A 21,645-nucleotide genomic window follows, 5' to 3' on the forward strand; every position below is an offset into this window, starting at 1 on the left:
AAAAAAAAAAAAAAAAAGTTTCTAATAGAAAAACATACTTAGTCATCTCTATAAAATGTCTATTCAAAAATGTTATTCCACACACATGCTGGGTGGACTATGGGTGTGTGCACGAATATTATGGATCAGCTGCCAGTGACCAAAGATGAAGATGAATTTTCAGTAAAGATAACATTTTAACACATCTTATTTTGTCAGTTGCCCTTTGGGCTCTTTTTAAATGTTTTAGATAGTTTTGAGGACGTTAGTTCCACCTCAGTGCTTTGCTTTGTGAGCATGTGGACCGCATGGCCAACTGGTTAGGGAAGGTATTGGTCTCACCAACAGGCTACTCGCAGAAATGACAGAGGACATATTTCAAGGGGGTACCAGTTGTCTGAAGACAACATACTCAATCAAGTTTGGTTATTTTCCTTTCTTTTCTTTAGTATTTTACCTTCCTACACCACTTTAAGTGTCTTCTGGGGCTGCCAAATCAAAATAATGAGTCTACTTTGGAACGTCGTTTTCACTTATGTTATTGTATTTGAGCTGGAGATACTAGCGATGCCCATTCTCAGGACAAGAGGGAACCCCTTTTCCGTGCTGCACTGCATCTGTGGCTTAGGACAGGCCAGCCTGCCCCGCCTGGGACTGGGGCAGACGGTGTGGTGGCTGAGTGGCCACAGCTGGTTCTTCCACCGAGGCAGCACTCAGAAGCTCACAGACACACTCTTGAGAGTCATCCCACGTGAGATTCGCAGCATCTGGTGTGCAGTTGGCACTCTCCTGGCCCTCGGCCTCTCCTCTGCTTCTCTGTGGGTGCCATGGCTGTCATAGGTTAGCTGTGACAGGAAAGCTGTGAGGGCTCCAGACCACATGGCCCTGACCAGGAGCAGGTGAGGAGGGCAGCATGGTGGGGATGGCAAAGGTGCCGGGTAAAGGCCGGAGCGACCCCTAACATCCCATCCTCACAGATTCGGTGTGGGGATAACACTCTTCTGTGCTAACTGAAACAGAAAACAACTGGAGAGGAGGGCAGGAGGCATTCTATCATTCACCAAAGTGTGAAGATAGCGTCTTGTTTCTATTCCCTTCTGGAAGCAAGTGATGATATGGTTGACTGAGCTCCCTCATCTGAGAAATGGGGATGGTGACATCTACCTCACCAAGCTTTCCTAAGAAGTAAGAGAAATTATACACGTTAATCATTTAGCCTGGCGCCTGACACAAAGTATGCAATTTAAGATAGAGCTATAATAATCTCTTAGTAATTATCAAAAAGCAACTCCCACTGTTCCAGGACTCTCACTGGAAGAGATAGCAGTGATGGAGTGTGTGGAGTTTGAGTTACTAATGGGCTGTACGCATTAGTAACAGAATTCAAGGATTTCCCAAGGGAAAGGTGGTCACGGTACAAGAGGGAAGAGCAGTGGAAGGTAACATGCTCAGGGGGCTGAGCGCTGGGCTGGGGACAGGCGTGGCCCTGACGCCGGGTGTTCTGCCAGTGTGGTCCTCACACTTCTGTGCTCTGCAGATCAAAACCCCTCAGGTCCTGGTTTATTGTAGGTTCATACTGCTGGTTCACCTGCCTACTTAGTACCATAACAATTTGGATTCAACAGACTTGAAAATCTTATTAGTGAAATAGCATAAATTATTTTTTTTACATTTTTTTAATTGTTGGGAATTCATCAAGGGTATAGAAAACTGCATTACACTGATTGCATTTGTTAGGTAAAGTCCCTCTTATAATTATGTCCCACCTCCAAGAGGTGTGTCACACACCATGACCCCTTACTCCAGTGGTTCTCAACCTTCCTAATGCCACAAACCTTTAGTACAGTTCCTCATGTTGTGGTGACTCCCAACCATAAAATTATTTTCATTGAAACCACTGCCCTACTCTCTTCCCTGCTTCCCTCTCCCTACTCCCCCAACCCCCCACCCCTACCATGTACTATGTCATCAATTGTCCTCATATCAGAATTGACTATATTGGATTCTTGCTTCTCTGTGTTTCTGATGCTTTACTAAGAAGAATGTGTTTCAACTTCATCCAGGTTAATAAAAAACATGTAAAGTCTCCGTCCTTTTTAGTGGCTGAATAGAATTCCATGGCACACATATACCACAGCTTGTTAATTCATTCGTGGATTGGTGGACATTTAGGTTATTTCCACAGTTTGGTAATTGTAAATTGAGCTGCAGTAAACAGTTTAGTGAAAATGCCCTCATGATAAAACATTTTTTTTTCTTCTGAGTAAATGCCCAGTAATGGGATTGCAGGATCAAATTGGAGGTCTGGTTTTAGTTCTTTGAGGATTCTTCATACTTCCTTCCAAAAAGGTTGTATAGTTTGCAATCCTACCAACCATGTAAAAGTGTTCCCCTCACTCCACAATCACGCCAGCATCTGCAGTTCTGAGATTTTGTGATGTGGGACCATTTTCACTGGGGTTAGGTGATATCTTAGGGTAGTTTTAGTTTGCATTTCTCTGATAATTAGGGACAATGTGCATTTTTTATGTTTGTTAGCCATTCATCTATCTTCCTTAGAGAAAGTTCTACTTATCTTTCTTGTGCATTCATATAAGGGATTGTTGCTTTTATAAATTCTTTCTCTTTTTTTTTTGCAGTTTTTTTTGGGGGGGCAGATGGCCAGATGGCTGGGTTTGAACCTGCCATCTCTGGCATATGGGGCCAGCGTCCTACTCCTTTGAGCCACAGGCGCGGCCCTAAATTATTTCTTAAAAAAAAAAGAAAAGTTTCCCAAATTGGGTAAATGACAGGTCAGTATGTCTTTTATATAGCTGAGTTGTAAGCACGTGGTTAATCAATTTAGAGATAGACTTGCAGCACAAGGATACTGAAAATGTGTTACAAAGGAAATTATTTCTATGATGTACGATTTTTCACATGGACAATAAGTTGATTGTGAAGAAAATTGCTTTTAGGGAGATTTTTAATCTTAATTTCTACTGTAAGAAAAGAGACCATATTAAATAATCAGTGATAATATTCTCTTTAGTTATTATATAAGAAGAATTTAATAGGCCTGAAAAAGTGAAATGATAACCAAAATATATCCAAAATAAATGTTGCTAGTTAAAATTAATAGCTAGCCAGAAAATAGGTTATTTTCTTGATTTTTTCCCCCAAGATTAAAATTTCTCAGATTATAAAATTATGTAATGAAAGAGACAGAATATGTTTGAAATGAGACCCACACAGTAAATTCTAGGTAGTAAAGCACTTAAATAGACATAGGGTCATGGCGGAAGCTATGACATTAAAACCTGATGTGTGTGTGTTACGGTGTCCTACACACACTAGACATGTGAGGATGACACAGCAGCCATGGGAGAATAAATACTTACATGTGCTGAGTGATGCACGGGTGGGACATGGGCGGCTGATACTTTGTAGACAAAGCAGGTGAAGTCCCCCTCAAGCGTCACCAGGGAACTGAACTGTGCCCAGCAGGGAGGGAAGCTTCTCAGAGATCTTCACTTAGGCACCTGGACAGCTGCTAACAGGGCTTCTTTCCCACTGCTTCGTATTAGAAATAGCAATTTAAGTTGTAGGAGAAAACATTTCTTATCATGGAGTCATAGCTATTAAAATTACAATTAAAAACACTCTTAGGATACATGTTGTATGATTCCATTTAGGTAAAATGTTCACAGTGTACAGATAGTCAATTAGTGGTTTCCAGGGGCTGAAGTTTGGGGAGTGGGTGCTAATGGGCATGTTGCTTCTTCTGGGGGTGAAGAGAATATTCTAGAATTAGATAGAGATGGTGGCTGCACAACTCTGTGAATGTATCACAACCAAAGAGCTTTAGAACATCCAGACATAGCAAGTTGTTCTGAGATAGTCACAATACATTTATAAAAATGACAACAAGAGGTTAGCTCACTGGTACCCTGCCTTGCCACAAACAGGATTCAGTCTATCGGGCCCGATTTTACAGTTTCCTCCAGATGCAACTTTGACCCCGGGGGCTCCTTATTTCAGATGCTAGCCTCAGGGCACCTTTGGTCCAGCCCATAGCTCCCAGGAGGGCTGAGACAGCTGGAACTGGGCTTCTGCAGTCCTCAAACATCTGAGGACATCCTCCTGGTCCTTCACCGTTCTTCTAGAAGTAGAAACACCAGTAACTTTAGCCTTTCCAATCACTTTCAGTTTGCTTTATGAGAGCAAATGCACTCATAAACGTGGCAATCATTTATCCGTTTGTCCACTGAAACGGATAAATGATTCTGCCACTGAAACGGATAAATGATTGCCACAATTAACTATATGCCTGTATAGTGCACATTTATTGTTTTTTAATCACATTTGTTATTTTTTATTGATAACTTCATTCTACCATACATTTTTGACAATAGCCATCAGAGAGCATGACAAATTTATTTTCAGCTGGGTGGTCTTAAGTTTTGTTTTGTTTTGTTTTTTGAGACAGAATCTCACTTTATTGCCCTCAGTAGAGTCCCGTGGCATCATAGCTCACAGCAACCTCCAGCTCTTGGGTTTAGGCAGTTCTCTTGCCTCAGCCTCCTGAGTAGCTGAGACTACAGGCGCCCACCACAATGCCCAACTATTTTGTTGTTGTTGTTGTTGTTGCAGTTTGGCCGCGGCTGGGTTTGAACCTGCTACCCTTAGGTACATGGGGCCAACGCCCTACGCACTGAGCCAAAGGTGCCACCCCTTGAGTAAGTTTTAAACTCTGAATATCCCTTTCCTTGTCAGAGTACCAACTTGAGAAGATTTATGTGGGAATTAAATTAGAGAATTCGAATAAAGCAGTTAGCACAGTGCTGACTCATCAGCAAATGCACAGTAAGTACCAGCCATCATCATAACATGGCTCCTCTCAGACCTCCCCTCTCCTCAGTCTCCTTACTTGGATCACCAAGTTTCCTGTCACACATCGAGTCTGCCTTGCAGGAAACAATAGCTCGCAAGACAGGGCATCAAACTGACATTGTAATCATGGGACCGTCTTGCTGCACACAAGAGCCTTAGAATTACAGTGATACCCACTCCTACTAGGGGCTGCACCAAGCCATCTCCTCCTCTTCCCTCGATAAAAAGTTGCTGATACACTTTGTTAATATTTCATTACTTTGAGTTGTTCACTAATGCTTGGCACTCCTAGAAAGGAGGGGAGGAGAGCTCCCTGCTACTAAAAAAATCTCAAAATAAAAAAATCCTCATTAGAGAATATTAATACTCATGAATTAAGAAAAACAAAAGGAGAAATTGCCCGGAATAAATTCAGATCACCCTTTGATTCTGTCCACTGAAACGGATAAATGATTGCCACATTTAACAGAGCAGGGTGGACCAGAATAGAGGCTCCAGCTCACATCCTGGGCTCTCTTCCCGGTGGGCTCTACCCCGACCAGCCCTGGGTAGGGTGCCCACCTGTTTTCAGCCAAAAGCCGGGTAATTGGCTCCAAAAGTATTTGCCAATTTCATACAAAAACATAAAATCATATGTTAACAACTCTTTTCTTCCCAAAAGAGAAAAAAAGATGGTGTCAAAAGATAGGATAAACAGAGTAAAACTCCAGATACTGGCAGAAATTCATGGCTTTTATAGCCAGAAGCCATACCATTTCAAAATGATTTCCCATATAATTAATACACAAACCATGGACATCTAAACATAAGTTTTCAGGTATCAACTCAAATACCTATGGATGTGGATGCAGTTTACTTGAATTTGTATCAGATATTTGAACTTTAGTATTTTTTCCTCAGTGTAGCAACATTACAAGGGCATTCAGAGAAACCAATCAGTCACTGAACTCTTTCTTTCTTATTTTTTTTTTTGCCAGAGCTGTGGGAGCAACATGAGCCTGATTCTCCTGAGCCGGGGGGACAGCACCCTTCTGCAGCCTCAGACTCACTTTGCAGACTGCCATGGCCTCTGGGCAGGACCTCACCTCGAGGGCTCTGCCAGGTCCCCAGTGAATGGCATGCAGACGGGGATGCCCAGCTCATGGTGGAGCTGGGGCCCCAGGTGGAACCTCTCTTTTTGGGGTCTGGACTTCTTACCAAGGAGCAAAATTCTTTGTGTCATTGTTTAGATACTTTCAAATATGGGAAAACTCAAATCTGGCAATATTTCACAAAACAAATTATCAAGGAAATTCAGAAAACCAAACTGGCATTGCTATGGCTGTCCTGACACTGACAGGGACGCCTTTCTGAGCTTCTGCCTTCCTGCCTGGTGGCCACCACCTTAGCAGGTGAATAGAGACAGGACACCACACAGAGGGCAACGGGAGCTCCTGCTCTGCCCTGTCACAGAAGGTTATGGGTCCTTTCACACAGGTGTTTTCTGCTAGCCTGTCATTCCCTAATTGTAGGAATAAATTTTTTTCTAAGGAAAGACTTGAAATTCCCCTGCAGGTGGTAGGGGGATTGGCCAGGAGAGCCCCTAGCTTGGCTACTCTGACCCCCAGTCATCTTTTGTAAAGCACAGTCCCAGTCACACTGTGGGCTCAGCCTCAGGAGTCACGAGGTCAGGTGGTCACACTGTGGGCTCAGCCTCAGGAATATGAGGTCAGGTGGTCACACTGTGGGTCCAGCCTCAGGTATATGAGGTCAGGTGGTCACCCTGTGGTCCCCAGCTCAGGAGTACGAGGTCAGGTGGTCGCACGGTGGGCCCCAGCCTTAGGTATATGAGGTCAGGCGGTCACGCCGTGAGCCCAGCCTCAGGCGTATGAGCTCAGGTGCTGCTGTGCACAGGGACAGTGAGGCATGGCAGACCCCAGCAGGTAGGCTACTGCTAAACATGTCAGGGGGGTGGGCTGGGAGCTATCTGGCCTGCGGTGCTAACCTTGTCCTATACACCTCTGTTAGTTCATTTGTTTTGTTTCTTGACCATTTGAATCCAAATACTATAGGGACGAGTGTGTCTCATGTTCCTCACAACTGTTAACATTCAGATCTCCAGAACCCACCTTTGGGCAGCTCTTGGGGCTCAGGTTAAGAAGCAAGGGCTCACCTAGATCACCAGTTTCCAGAGAAGGATTCACCACCCTAGGAAACAGCTGGGGTGGTTGCTAGGGTGTGGCATCTGCGCTCCAACCCCAGGCTAACCAACTGAGGCCGGGCAGTTTGGGCCAAACCAGTCCCTTCTTTCAGATTTCTGCAGAGAGTGCCAGACAAGCTGTGTCTCTGGGAAGGATGGCAGCCATGCTGATTTTACCTATATTATACGTTGGTCTGGAGAGTTGTGAGTTGTGGCTAAAGATGTTCCTAGCCTTTCGCATCACTCCCACTCCATGCTAGGACTCAAGAATGGACTAAAAGAGCCCTGAATCCTTGGCAGAAGGTCCTGAGGGGTAAGGGACACTCCCGAGCCCTTGGCTTTGGTGCCTTTTCTTGTGGCCAAAAGCCTGAGCCCACATGAATCAGTCAGGGGTCATCTGCACCACAAGAGAGAAGTCCTGGCAGGGACATCAGGACTGGCTAACACAGCCTGAGTCCACAGTCGCGGACTGTGCCTCTGCCTTCCAGACCTCCTTGCTACAGTGCTTTGGGGGGCCAGAGGAGCCTTGGGTGCTGCAGAGGCCTTGGGGTGCACTGGGGGCTCAGGCTGGACTGTGGGCACGGGGCGCACAGCACTGCTGGTATCCAGAGAGCTGTGTTCCGAAGTCAGCCTGAAATGCACAGCATGAGCAGTGGTCAGACTGGATGGCAGGGCTGCTTAGTCACCACACCTGCCAGGCCAGGTTTAGGTGTCATCCCTCCGGCCCCAGGGCAGGGGGCAGCCAGGATATCGCGGCCCTACTCTTGGGATTGTGGACTCAGCTGACCAGGTGGGTTGATTTTCTTACAATTTATTCAATTGCCTGAACTCATAAGGGAACATATCTTTGGGCAGAAGTTTCTCCTAATAATAGAAATGAGATCAACAGGGAGAAACATTTCCTATGTACTGACACTATTGAAAATGCTTCCCTGCTTCACCCAGCTGTCGATGTCATTTCTTTTTCTTACAACCAAATTGATTCAGCATAAAAAGTCATCCATTTGAAAGGAATTTTCCATCAATGTCATTCAGAGAAGGTGAATTAAGCAATGACAATTGTGAGAAATACTTTAATGCTGTTATTATATCAGTTTTAGCCAATCTAGCCACAATATTAAGGTGACTGCATTGTTTTTGTTTTATTTTCTACGTTGTTTCATGACAGAAAATCAAAAGAAGAAAATGGATCTGAAGATCGCATTTGGGTTAGATGCTGGAGAAAAGTCATCTGTGCATTTATTCAGATTTTTGGATATAAGGCCCCATATCTTTCTAACTAATAAGTCAGTAAATAATTTGTAGTATTAAAATAAATAAACCACTCCACTCCCCAAAACCCACAATTTAGAATTTATAATTTCTCTTCTGCTGGGGAAGAAGAAGATTCAGAGGGGGACATGCCTAGGTGCAGGGAGCTGGGTCTCAGAGCCCCTGTGGTGCTCTCATGTGGCTTGAGAGTGCCTGCACTGGGCTGCTCAGGAGAGCCGGATGGGCCCTTCCCCTTCTATTGGTTCCAGGAGGCTCCTGTGAATCTGGTTCACTCTGAGACTGAGCTCTGCTCTCTCTCTTCCTCTTCCTTTTTTCATCTTTGTCCTTGCAGTTCCTCTCAGTGGTCTGTGAACACCTTTGTTTCCTCTCCCTGTGATCTACCCATCAACTTAGCTGCCTCTGAGTTCACGCTGGTCCAACCTTCCTCCATGTAGCTAGGACACGTGGTGAGAGCCACCTGTAGTGTCCATCTTGCCCCCTCCTCTATTTCTCAAATTATTGCCGATTAAACTAAAGCAACTTATTTTTTTAAATCTGCATTTAAAAACATTTCTAGACAATGGAGATAAAATATTTAACAGAAGACATTTTTGCAAAAGACAAAATAACTTTGCTTAGGAATATTTTATATTTGAGAATAGTTAGCATATTCCTCACAGTTACAGAATGTTGCAGAACAGAAGCCTGTAAATGAACAGTAACATACAGTTTACCGAGGAACCCTAGGGCAACAAATTAAGTATACTGAAGGAAATAATATTTAAACCAGTTGACAGTAGCATCTGATGAAATGGTTGATAATTATAACAAACATAAATGTTACTTGCACAGTTCACAAAGTCTCACCAAGCCTTTTGGGTTCAAGTGCTTTAGATGCAGATCCGGATTCGTAACAGTTTTCAATGATGAATATAAGTTCAGGTGTGACACTAAGACTTAAGCCCAGGAATCAAATTCAAGATTCTAATAACCACAGGGTTAAAAATCTTTGAACCAAGAATGCAGAAATATAGTGGATTTATATCAAATTTTAACTTTAAGTTTATATGAAAATGTTCCAGGCTACCCCTCTATATCCAAAAATGAAGTACAAATTCCTAGAATTCAATCCTTTGGACAGCTGAATTCCAGTGATGGTTTCAAAGTATCTAGATCTTGGCTTGGCAAAGTAAGTGCTCTGAATAGGCCTTCAATTGCGCCAAGGATAATATACTATGATTACAATGGAAGTGAGATACAATGTAGGTTTAATAAATGGAAACACACCATCTACTTGGGGCTGTTTATTCATTCCAGGACCCAAACAGCTGCTGAAATTTCTGAGTTTCTAATTTAGAAAATCTTAAGCAGGGAGAGAATGGTTTGGACAAGCCTGGCTAACAGTTTCCAAAAACTCATTAGTCCTGTAAAATTTCAATTTATCCTCTCAAATTTGCAAGGCTTCCAGCGCATTTACCAATGACACCCTTTCTTTTCAAGTTATCTTCACCTCCATCTGCAGTTCCTCGTACCATTAAACTGAACACGGGTGTGACCAGAAAAACCAGTCAGCATTCCTCGTCGATAATTACATTAAAATAAAAGAATGAGGAGAAGTAGAAAAGATTAAAGTCCTTGGCAGACTGGCTTTTCTCTTGGCTCACCCAAACTTCTTTAAAATTAGTTTAGTGCACCTATAATGCTAACTTCAGCTCATCAGCAAATATTTATTGGACACTTATGATGGGCCAGGCTTTGGGGCTGGCTCTACAAAGGTGGCAGCCTACATGTGGAATGTCCCTTAGTGAACATGCAATTCACGTTGGGGTTTATAGTCACCTACAGAGTCCCTCTGCTGACATGCAGGGCCTGCATCTGAAACAATTACAGGGTACGTGGAGGTTCCCAGGCAAATTGTCAGGGGTAGGATATGACAAGGAAGCCAAAACATGAGACAATACTGCAGACACAAGAGAATTGATGTAGGCCAGAAACCTGCCTGTAGGCAATGGCTTGAATGTAGCTGGGAAGCAGGGACATTTGTGATCAGTACACGTGCTGCTACGCAGAGACAACCCCCCCACACACACACACATAGAAGCCCCTTCCCAGGTGATGGTGCCAGGAGGCCTCTGGATTGGCCTGGCTCTGTCAGGGGCCTGTGGGTTACCATTTGTGTCAGAGCTGAGTGTGCCGAGCCATTTATTCCACACCCGTATTATCCAGTTTAACCTCTGTTAAAGATGCCAGCACCCCTATCCCACTCTCAGGCTGAGCCTCACTCCTAACTTCCAGATACACAGATCCCGGAATCTGTGGGGTGCAGTGCTCTGTGCTGTCTGCCTTCTCATGCTTGCCACACTCCCACCTGGGCGTCCTGCTAGCAGTTGCTGGTAAGCACACGAGTGTCGGTGCCTGGACTGCTGCCCACCCCTGGCTTCACTTAGCACCTTCTCAAGGTGTTGGAGATGGCAAATCTGGTGTCAGCGTTGCTCCACGTGTGCAGGGTTTGATGGCCTCCTGTAGGAGGGGTCACTCTGTGGGAGAGCCAGGGGAGTCATTCTGGATAGAGGGAGGTCCCCAAAAGGGAAGGGGTTATGGAGGTGAGGTACAGACATTAGCTCAGGTAATCCAGGAGGCCAGGACCTGGGCCCCTGCTGTGCAGACTGCAAGTTTAAGACTCAGCAGCACAGGGATGGCCTGTTGTTTGAATGTGGGTCTCTGTGATTGTATTGCCACTCATTGAAGATTGGCATGAGGTGTGCTGACCTGCACTGTCCACAGGGTCAGCAGAGAATCCCCCTCTGGCAGACAGAGAAGGCCTGAGCTCCTGCTGGCCAGGATTATGAGGCCTGGCAGGCACAGCTGCTCTGTGCAGCGGGCAGGGGCTGCTGACTGCCCAGCTCAGTTCTCACCTTCCAGCCAGGAGCAACCAGAGGGCGCAGTGCTGGTCTAAGACACTGAAGCAGTAGTCTGCTGATGGGTGTCTTAAGAAGTTTAACTTTTCTGGTAAGGACCTGGGAACTGGTTTCCAGGCTGTGTGCACTTTGATCCTTCTTCTTTCTGAGGGGACTGTGAGTTAATGCCTCGGCCTGTGGCAATGTCCTACGGACCCAAGGGGAGGGGCGTGAGGACAGACCAGCACAGTGGTGCCTCTGGCAGCACCCAGGGGCTGCTTAAGCATCCCCGACTACCTAGTTCTGGACTTTGGGTTACATGAGAAAAACAACCCCCATAAGAGCTATTAAACAGGATTTCCATTATCTGTAATGCAAATAAAAATTTAACCAATACAGGTGTCCTCAAACTATGGCCGGTGGGCCACATGCGGGCCACCGAGGACATTTATCCAGCCTGCTGGGTGTTTTTGCCGCCTCCACCTGTCCTACTTAGCAGCTGACTCATCCTGGGGCCGCAGTCCAGCCCTCCAACAGTCTGAGGGACAGTGAACTGGCCCCCTGTTTAAAAAGTTTGAAGACCCCTGCTTTGAAAAGGGGAGATAAGGACATGGGCACCTTAGGCAGCTTTGCAGACAAACTCTCACATCTCCTAACAGCTAAGGCCAGCTGTCTTCAGGCCCCATTCGCAGCTCCCTTTCCCCCTCTGCCTTTAAATTAGTGTGGCCCCAAGGCCAGCAGCATCAGCTGAGATCTTGTTATAAATGCAGATTCCCAGGCCTCACCCAGGCCCGGTGAGCCAGACTCTGCATTTTAGTGGAACTGCCAGGTGATCGATCACACAGCTGTCACAGTTTTGGAAAGTCCCCGTTAGGAGCAGCAACTGGGTCCTGCCCTTGGATACCCTGATTTGATTGGTCTGGAGAGAGGCCAGCCTGAGTGTTCAAAGGAAAGAAACTGGTGTGATTCTGCTGAGCCACCAGGACTGAGGGCTGCGCTGGTCATGATGCCAGGGCTCCTCAGACTGCCAGAACCAGCACGTCCTAGGAAGTTGTGAGAAGAGCAAGTTCTCAAGTCAGTTTCCACAGCGGGCCTGGACTCTACGGCTGTGCCACCCCCAGGTGATGCCAATGCAGTGCTCATGAACTACTGCCCCAGGGACAGACCACCACCAAGAGGGGAGGGAGGAGGCGTGGAGGGCGGACACGCCAGGGAGCTAGTTGTGGGCTCAGCACCGCCAAGGTCCTGGTCAGAGGTGGCTGCCCACAGGCAGGTGTGGGTGTGCCACCTTGATCTCCTACCAGTAGTGCCCTCACAGAGGAGGCAAGAGATCCCTCCTCATACCAGTCAGCCAGTCCTCTGCGGTCATCTGCCATCCACTGAAAACAGGAATGGTACAGAAGGGTTTCAGAAAAGTTTTTGCCTTATTTTACCTTAAATGTCGCAGCTGCAGAGCGTTCTTGTTGGGCTCCTTCCTCTGAACTGTGAGGTGTGCTGGTAGTTTGGGGTTAATTCTTACTAAACTCATTAAAGAGACTAAACTGTTGTTATGTTCAGTAATCATAGTTAACTACTTGGCCCAGCAGCACCCTGACCCTTCAGATTCCACTCCTTCCTACTTCCCAGGACCCAGGTAGCTCTGTTCCCTTTCCAGCCCCCAAGAGGCCCCGCAGTTGCCAAGGAAGAGAGACGATGTCTAACCTGCAACAGGACTGCCCAGGACAGGTCAGTCTGACATCGTGAAACGTCGGGGGACAGCTACGTTGTGTGTGGGGGGAAGCTTCCCCAGGACACTGCGGGCAGGAAGCACCATCCAGCAAAGGCAGTGGAGCCGGACGATTGCCCTCGGTGACTCTAGGGGATCTGACAGAGCCTCCAGGACAGGGCCTCTGCCCACAGGAAGGGGCTCCCCCAGAACGGGTTTGCTTCTCAGTACGTGATCCTCTCCCCAGGCTGGGGTCCTCCCTCCTCAGGGCGGGGTGTTCCAGGGTTCTCCCTGTAAAGCAGCGACCCTGCAGTCTTTCGTCGGGCTGCAGCGGGTCCTGGAGGCAGCAACCTCTGCTCCAGCGCGGAGGGAGCCGCAGCTTCTGAAGGTCCACCACTTGGCCTTCCTGCTGCTGCTCTCTGTCCACAAGTGCGGGACGGCGGTGCTACCCTCCCACCCATCGGGCTGGCTGCACTGGAGCTGACCCCCCCTACCTCAACAGGAGCTTTAGGGTCAGGGTCACAGAAGGCTGCACGGAGCTCCTGCAGCTGGGCAGGGCGGCGAGTCAGCGGGGGCCTCCAGGAGCGCCCTGGAACCCACCAAGCCACAGTAGGTCCCGGAGCTGCTGCCACAGCGGAGCCAGGATCAGCACTTGGGAACGTTTGTGGACACACCCTGCCACCTTGCCTCCTGCAGGCCTGTGGTCCCTAGACGTGTGAGGGCTTAAAAGAAACAGCGTCAGGCTGCTTGGGATCTGGATAATTAGGCAAGAAGCAAGCCTCAAAAGCTGACGCTCACGCGCAGTGTGTGCGGGCTCAGGCCCCACCAGCAGGTCACGGCAGCGCCCAGCGCCCGGCTCCCGTCCTCACTGTGGCTGCAGGTCAGCTGTTTGTGTGCCCGGAAGCTTTGTTTTTCCACATTTTATTTTTAATTTCCAGAAAGCATTTCAAATATTTAGAAAGATTGGAATGTTTTGTGTTTGGTTTCATGTTTCTAAATGAAGCTAACTCTAGCTTAAAAATCAAAGGGCATCGAAAGTCACCATCAACAGCTCTCGGGAAAAGAGCTAAGCTCTGGCTTAGCAGGAAGTTTTTCTTCTGGGTGGGGAGGGCCACGGGCCTGACGCTGCATCTCCATCCTCGCCGGAAACGCCACGTAAGTATTTACATTCACATCCAGGAATTGCTCGGGTGAGGTGCCTCACGCCTGTTATCCCAGTACTTGGAGGGCCACCCTGGGTGGATCGCTTGAGCTCACAGGTTTTGAGACCAGCCTGAGCCAGAGGGAGACACCATCTCTAAAAATAGCCGGGTGTTCTGGCGGGCTCCTGCAGTCCCAGCTACTTGGGAGACTGAGGCAAGAGGGTAAGCCCAAGAGTTTAAGGTTGCTGTGAGCTGTGACGCCATTGCACTCTACCAAGGGTGACAAGTGAGACTGTTTAAAAAAAAAGTTCACAATTACTTCTGAACCCTGTAAACAGTCTGCGAATGGAATTGTACACATCAAAAGGAAAGCTCCAATCTGTTTAATTACAAAAGCATGGAAAACACAAATAAAATCAGACATGCAATTATTTAAATGATTGTGAAATCTTGAATATTTTGTAATATTGTAATGCTAAAGCTGGACTTGCAAACATATGGTAACTGTTTTATCTGTGTCTCAGAAGTTTAGAAAACCTAGTATTTTCTTATATCAGGGAGTATGCATTAATAAAACACTTAAGCTCAGCATTACTCTCTACTTAAAAACTTCAGGTTGCTCTAGACAAAGATATTTGCTGAGCCAAATTAAGTGTACTTAGTTTCTTCTTAGAAAGTTGATTCTTATGTTAAATAGTCACTTTCAGAATTATACAGCTGACCATTAAAGTAGAAATTTCTACTAAATATTGTAATAAAGACTAAAACAGTTTAAATTAGCCCTTATCATAGAAGATTAAGATTAGGATTTAAGAAAATTTTTTAAAGTGAATTTTCATCAGAAGACAGGCAATGCCATTTTTCTACAGGATCTTACTCATGTTTTCTTTGTAGTTCATTCTAGATATCTAGTTCAGACTAGATATTAGGGTGTGGTGATACTTTTTTTTCTGTGATTACAAGTACTATTGTAATGCATTTATTATTTTTACATAGCCTACAATTATTTCTTAATGCTCCCAGAGCCAATCCAGCTGAATCCCATCAAGCATACACTGTAGGCATATAGAGCCCAGCTCTCCAGGCCCTTCCTGTTGGGTGCAAGGACCGAGCCAACCCTGGGCTACAGGCCTTGGTCTCCAAGGCCGGCAGCACATGCCTTTGCTCCACCCAGGCCTTTCTCTTATTTTCAGCAGGTTTACCAGCATGTGCTTAAGGTGGGCAGTATGTGTTCCCAGAGCCTGGTTTGCGTCCTGTTCGCACACTGGTCTGAACTCCATGGAGGATGCTTTGTGCCCGATTGAAACCAGTTGTCAGGGAGGACATCAAGACACTAACTCATTTGTGACTCTCCTTTTTCAAGGCTTTTGAGAAAATCTTCAGTTAAATACTAAGTCCAGCTACAATTTTCATTTCTTTGAAGACAAGTGAGTGTATGTTTCCAAGACTGAGAATCTGATTCAGGCCAGTGGAAGGGTGGATTACTGGGAGCAGAGTTTAGCCTCAGAGACCATCCTGGAAAGTAATCCAATTATTGTAATTTAAAACTTAGTCTATGACTGCTTTTCAGCAAAGAGTTGGCAGAGGTGGCAGGCAGGGTCAAGGTTAAAACAGAAATGGAAAAAGCAGAGTGACCAAGCCATGAGATAATTCTCAGTAAGAAAAGGCAAAGCTGTGAGAATAACCAGAGTAGTGAAGGAGGCAAGGACTGGCAATGGAGGGTGTCTCATCAATTTAAGTAATATGCTAGGTTTTCTTTTCAAATCCTATGAGCTCAAGAATAATGTTTAGAGTTTTACTCAAGAAAAACTAATTGTTTACAAACATTTATTAAAAAAGTTCATTTTCCCAAATTGCCCAAAGCCCCTAAGTCAGTGGTTCTCAACCTTCCTAATGCCGAAATGTATTTTCATTGTTACGTAGGGATCCAGACCCACAGGTTGAGAACTGTTGCCCTAAGTGAATCTGTGAGATCTCTGCAGCTCTTTTCCCAGTAAGTAATAAACAAGGATCTAGTAGTATCTTGGGTAGAATTATGCTGGCTCGACTTAGGATTCAGAGTAACTGTTTAACAGTACCTACCTCTTTTAAATTATCGGTACAATTTTTAAGAATCCCGGATGTAAAATGTCTGGGTTATAAAACCTTTTTCTTGATGATTCAAAGCCTTATGTTTAAAGTGGCCATAAAGTGTGCAGCCTGACCATCATGTGGTGGACTTCAAGACAGATGAAATGTTAGTAAAAATCTTTTAAAAAAGGGTAAAATGGGTGTATATGAAAATCTAATTTATCTTTAAATTATGTGAATGTATGGGCAAGTCCTTCTATGCTTTCCATTGTGTATTCATAGAACCTTCACCATTCCACGTGCAAACCATTCTTTCTCGGCCTGCTGGTTTTCCTCAGCTTCAGGTGGGCAGCACAACCTGTTTCTTCCAGGTGAATTAAGGTCATGATGAAAGCTGTTCTTAAGTTGTCCTTGATAGAAAAAAATCAAATAGAAAACCTCTATGATACACATATAATCACAAGATCTGTCAGTTATAAAAAAAGCAATTATTTTGTTATTGAGATATTTTTATCCTTACTTGTAAAGAGTTATTGGTATTAAAATTCAGGTGTTCTTTAAGTTAAGCTAAATAGAACATAAACGGCACTCGTGAGTACCCAGCATGTCATGGTGAGTGAAGGAAAAGACCAACACTTTGCTGTAAAAATTCTAGTTTTTAGATGATTCTAGAATTTAAAAATATGTGTATCATACTGACTTAGAAAGTATTGGGGAAGAGTTTACAAAATTCCCAGATTCACAAATAATCACATTTGGAACTACTGTAATCAAACATTTATTTCCACATGTTTGAATCATATACAGTGGTGATTCATATTGATATGAACAAATTCTTGCATGTTTCACTTCAAGGGCATGACCTGTGAATCATTTGCTTTTAATTTATTGATGTAGAGAACTTTTAACATAATAGAACACAAACATAGTCTGATACCAGTGACATCTCTTTTTCCTGTCCTGCCAACTTACTAATTTTTCTACTCGGTTATCCCATGCTTGGTGAAATGCTGAGTCAGTCTGAGTATGTGAGCTGGAGATGGTCTGTTCAGATTACAGTCGGTGATATTTTCAAAGAAAAAAAGACCCAACATGAAGACAGGGTTACGAGTCAGGACATCAACACCGACTGTAACAGTTTAGGTTCTCTAATGCCATTCTAAAGTACAGTAAGAAATAACCATTGCTTTAACTAGCATACTCTTCCAAATACATATTATTCTAATGAGGGCTGTGTGTACTTGTGTGCAATACACATGGAAAAATCAAGTTTTTAAAATCTCTTTTCTGATAGAATATGCAGTAAGCATTATGTTCATAAAGCTTGATTTTATTTTATCTTAAATATAGTTGCATTTTTAAAAGCATCAAGTTCAATGTTGTTTTTCTTCTTTTAAATTGAAGATACAAACACGTTTTTCATGGTCCAAAAATGATTCCACATAGTTTCTTTAGCAAAGTTATTTATAATAGATTTTTCATATTTATCACACAGAGGAACATGTTTAGGTAATCACTAACATTTTCTCTCTCTATAAACATTGTCAGTCTATCAAGGGCATTTTGGGGGGAAAAAGAAAGGTGTACGATAGTGGTAGTTCTTAAAAAAAAAAAAAGAATTTTTAGAGCTGAAAAGGATTGGAGAATAAGCAAATCCTACCCCTCCTACAGATAAGGAGGCAGAGAGAGAAACTTCCCCTTGCTTCAGTGATGCCTCCCCTGCCCCCACAGAGCACACCAGCTGGGGGTGGTGCCAGGGACAGGGTCTCCCCAGCCTGCCAACTTGGTATGGAAACGCTGAAAGGAGAATGGCAGAGAAGCATCTCTGTCATGATTTCAAGTTTCCTCTTTGCAAAGAATGCTGAGAATTAATACCCAGTATTTCCTTAAGAGAAGAAAAGGGGGTTTTAATCTTCCTAGTATCACACAGAATATTTTGTAGACCAAATTTTAACATAGCTAAAAGTCAGCAAACAGACCTGCTGGTATGTTTCATGCCCCCTTTCTTTCACTGAAGCACTAAGTCGAAAGGAACTTCGTGAAGGAATGAACAGGTGTGCACTCCCTAGCTCAGTACCAGTGATTAGCAGATGTGCACAGGGCTCTCGCACCAAGGACTGAAGCTTGGGGCATAGGTTGGGCTGGCTGCTAGCAGGGCACAGGCTGGACAGAGTCACACGCATGCAACATCATTCCCCGTGTCAAGTGTGCACCAGAGGAAAGAAAAGAGAGGTTTGGACTTCTATGGCATAAGGCAAACAACCAAAATAAATACAGTGATTTGAAGTTGGTTGGGCTGGAAACATACATGCAGCTTAGTAATGAAGAAACACCCCTGATGTCTGCCGCTGCTTGGTAAAACACCAAACTCGCCACAAGCCTACCTCTGTCAGGCTTCCGCAGAGACAAAATTACACAGTAGAGAGTTTAAAACAATTGCTTTTTAGCCTTTCAGCCGCACTTTTAAGTTAGTTCATTTGTTTAACTGTTAATGGTTCCTGTAATAAACTTATGAATGTATTTATATAATTTTTAGGGATTGTTGGCATTGATGATTCTTTGAATAGAGTCTGAGTAATTAGCATTGGTGTCAGAAGGAAACATGCATCCAGGCTTGATAAACCAAAAAACACCTGACTTTATGTCTGAAAAGTATTTTTGAAATAAAAGAAGTAAATTGTTTTTCTCCTGCATTTAAATTTACATTAAATGTTTTAAATGGTTGTAGAATTTTTGCTATTTCCTTATTTTAAAAAATTGAATTTACTATCTAATTTAGTCAGTTTTTATTTTGTGATTTCTATTCTAGCACTGAAACCAACAGGATTTAACTTCTAAGGCCTATGACATTTGTTGGAGGCTGGCCTGGGCAGGTTAGCTTCGTGGTTAGTACTTTCTCATTCCTTAAAAGTCACCTGGCACTTCCTAGTTAAAAATTTCTGTGGCTCCCAGGCATGAGTAGTTATTAAAAAAATTTTTTTTAAAAGAAGAAAAAGTAGATTGTATATCTTGAAATCCAGGAGCTATAAAATTTGAAGTTATCAAATGTTATCAGTGAGGTAAAGCTTATTGAAATTAAGGACGTTCCCCACCTGGAGCTGCCAGATACAGCACTGACACCAGTGGGCTTACGAGCCAAGCCGTCTGCTGCTTTGGAGCACTCTGTGGGTGCCTGCTCCTGTCCGTGTCCTTTCCTTCAATGTGAGTTGACACACATCTGTTTGTTCAAGGGGCCTGAGAAGCTGATAGTCTCACTTAATGCCAGTGACAGACAGGTGGGTGATCACGAGTGCACTCATATTTGGACACTGCCAAGTCTCTGGTACCAATGTTTTCTACCACATCTTCCATCATCGATGTAAAAAAACCCCCTACAACCAGGAGGATGCATCTTTCTTTTGAAAAAAGGCAAAAATTAAAAGTTTCAAGACTGATCAAGATACACTTAGGTATTGCTCAACTAAGCTATGAACCTCACTGACTTCTCTCGTATGAACACCAGCGGTGTGCACCACCACCAATGACCTTCACCTTAAACTCCACTTTTTCCATTAGAAGAATTAAGGAACTCAATTCAGAAATAATATCACATCCCGCATTTTATTCAATTCCATATGACAAAAATAGTAACCTAGACTAAGACATCCATTTCAATCAGTAGATGTGTCAAGCCACAAGATTTAATAATAAAAAATATTGGATCTAGGTAACAATTCCCAGCTGGTTCAGGGAGGCCCCGAGCCCTACATGGTGTTATAATATAAAAATAGTGTCTCTCTTCACCATGCAGAGAGGGACGACATGGCCCTGAACACAGGGTGGGTCCATCTCACTGTACCTCCATCAGCCATCTTATTTACAGCACTTTACATTTTTCTTTTCTTAAGTTATATACACATCCTTTTGAGAGAAGAGAGAACACTACATGGTACCAAATACTAACAACAAAAAAAAAACACCCCAGAAAAGACACAGATAAATAAAAACATTGAACTGCTGGAACACAGCAACATGAAGCCACCTCAGTTTTCTTTTTCCAATGTTTGAACCCCCCTCCCCCAACCCGATCCATCATCCCACGAGAAGAGATGGTACGACAGGGAAGTCACACCTCCTCACTGTGGAAAACAGTTGTAGAGTTCAACGTTCATTTCCAATAGAAATAAACAGCTAATGTGTCTTTGAAACTCTTTTTCTGTTAAATGACACGCTGGCAGAAATAGCTCATCCTTTTACAATGATTTCTGTTGTTGCTGTGGTTGTGTTAGAAAAAGACCGTTCTATTTTTCTGTCTCAACTGAGATGATTTCATCGTCTGATTCTTCCTTGGGGGACATACGCTCCTCACACTGCTACCCAGCTGCCCACAGTGTCTCCCGAACGATCTTCCTGTGGGAAGTTCATAGTGTCAGATTCCAGCAGGCCTGCAATGCACGAAAATGAGGTAGTACACGCAACACTGTGCCCAGCCTTGAGTCACAGCCAGCTCCGGCTGCTCTCCCCACAGGGCGTGACTGCGACACAGTCGTCAGCAGAAGATTGTATTCTGAGTAATCAGAGGACATTGTGCTTAGCTTTCATCTGAGAATAAATAAATCAGGAACTCAGAAAATTTCAAAGTTATGACTGATTGTACTGCCAGACACCTACTATCTCTGATTTATTGTACTAAATGGCTAGAGCCACAAGCAGTCCAAATCCTGTGAGTGGTGTATGAGAAAGAGAACAGCTCATGCTGAAGTCTCACCTGTGCCATGTGCCCTTCTTCTCTCCTGGCTCGTGGTGACGCCACAGTCCTAAGGTTGATTCATCCAAGTTATATTAGGGGTGGTCACAGTTTTTAAATGGGCTTTATAGAAAAGTTAAATAAATCATTTAATTTAAGAAATGGCAGGCCCTACTTTACGGAGGAGCTGACAAGTCTCGGTGGCTTTTCTGTTTAAGTAGCATAGATTTCTCGTATTGTTTGACCTTAAGACAAAACAAGAAACTGTAAGTGTTTTTTTCATTTTCCTTAAACTGAAGAACTATTTATAAAATACTTTACATTTTTTAAATTTTCAAATTATAGACAAACCTCCCTAATACAAAATACTAAAAGTGCAATATTATAAATTAAGAGTTTGCAACCACAGTATACAAACATTACCTTTTTATTGTACAGCTTTGATAATGTGTAATATTTTCTCACAACTGTTTATAATGTTGTGAATAATTTAAGGTGATGTTTGTCTGTAACTTGTCTCCCAATCACTGGGCCACAGACCACACTAGAAACAACTGTCCACATAGCAGCTATAAACATTTAAATTAAAAAAAAAAAAAAGGCTTGTTACTGACAGGTATTTGCACACAAAAAGCATGCTATCTTTCCCAATAAACTTCACAATTCTGCCTGCATTGAAATAATCCACTTATTTATAGTAAAACAAACTTGCTTTAAAAAAAAAAATCACATAGCCAGATGTATTCTGCAGTACAAAAGCTTCATTTAAGGTTGGGGTCTTATAGTGTCTGTTACCCGCATAATCTTAACATTATAAATACTAC

The sequence above is a fragment of the Otolemur garnettii genome, unplaced genomic scaffold, assembly GCF_000181295.1.
Source record: "Otolemur garnettii isolate 467f Iridium unplaced genomic scaffold, OtoGar3 scaffold00027, whole genome shotgun sequence".
In the NCBI taxonomy this organism is placed as follows: Eukaryota; Metazoa; Chordata; class Mammalia; order Primates; family Galagidae; genus Otolemur; species Otolemur garnettii.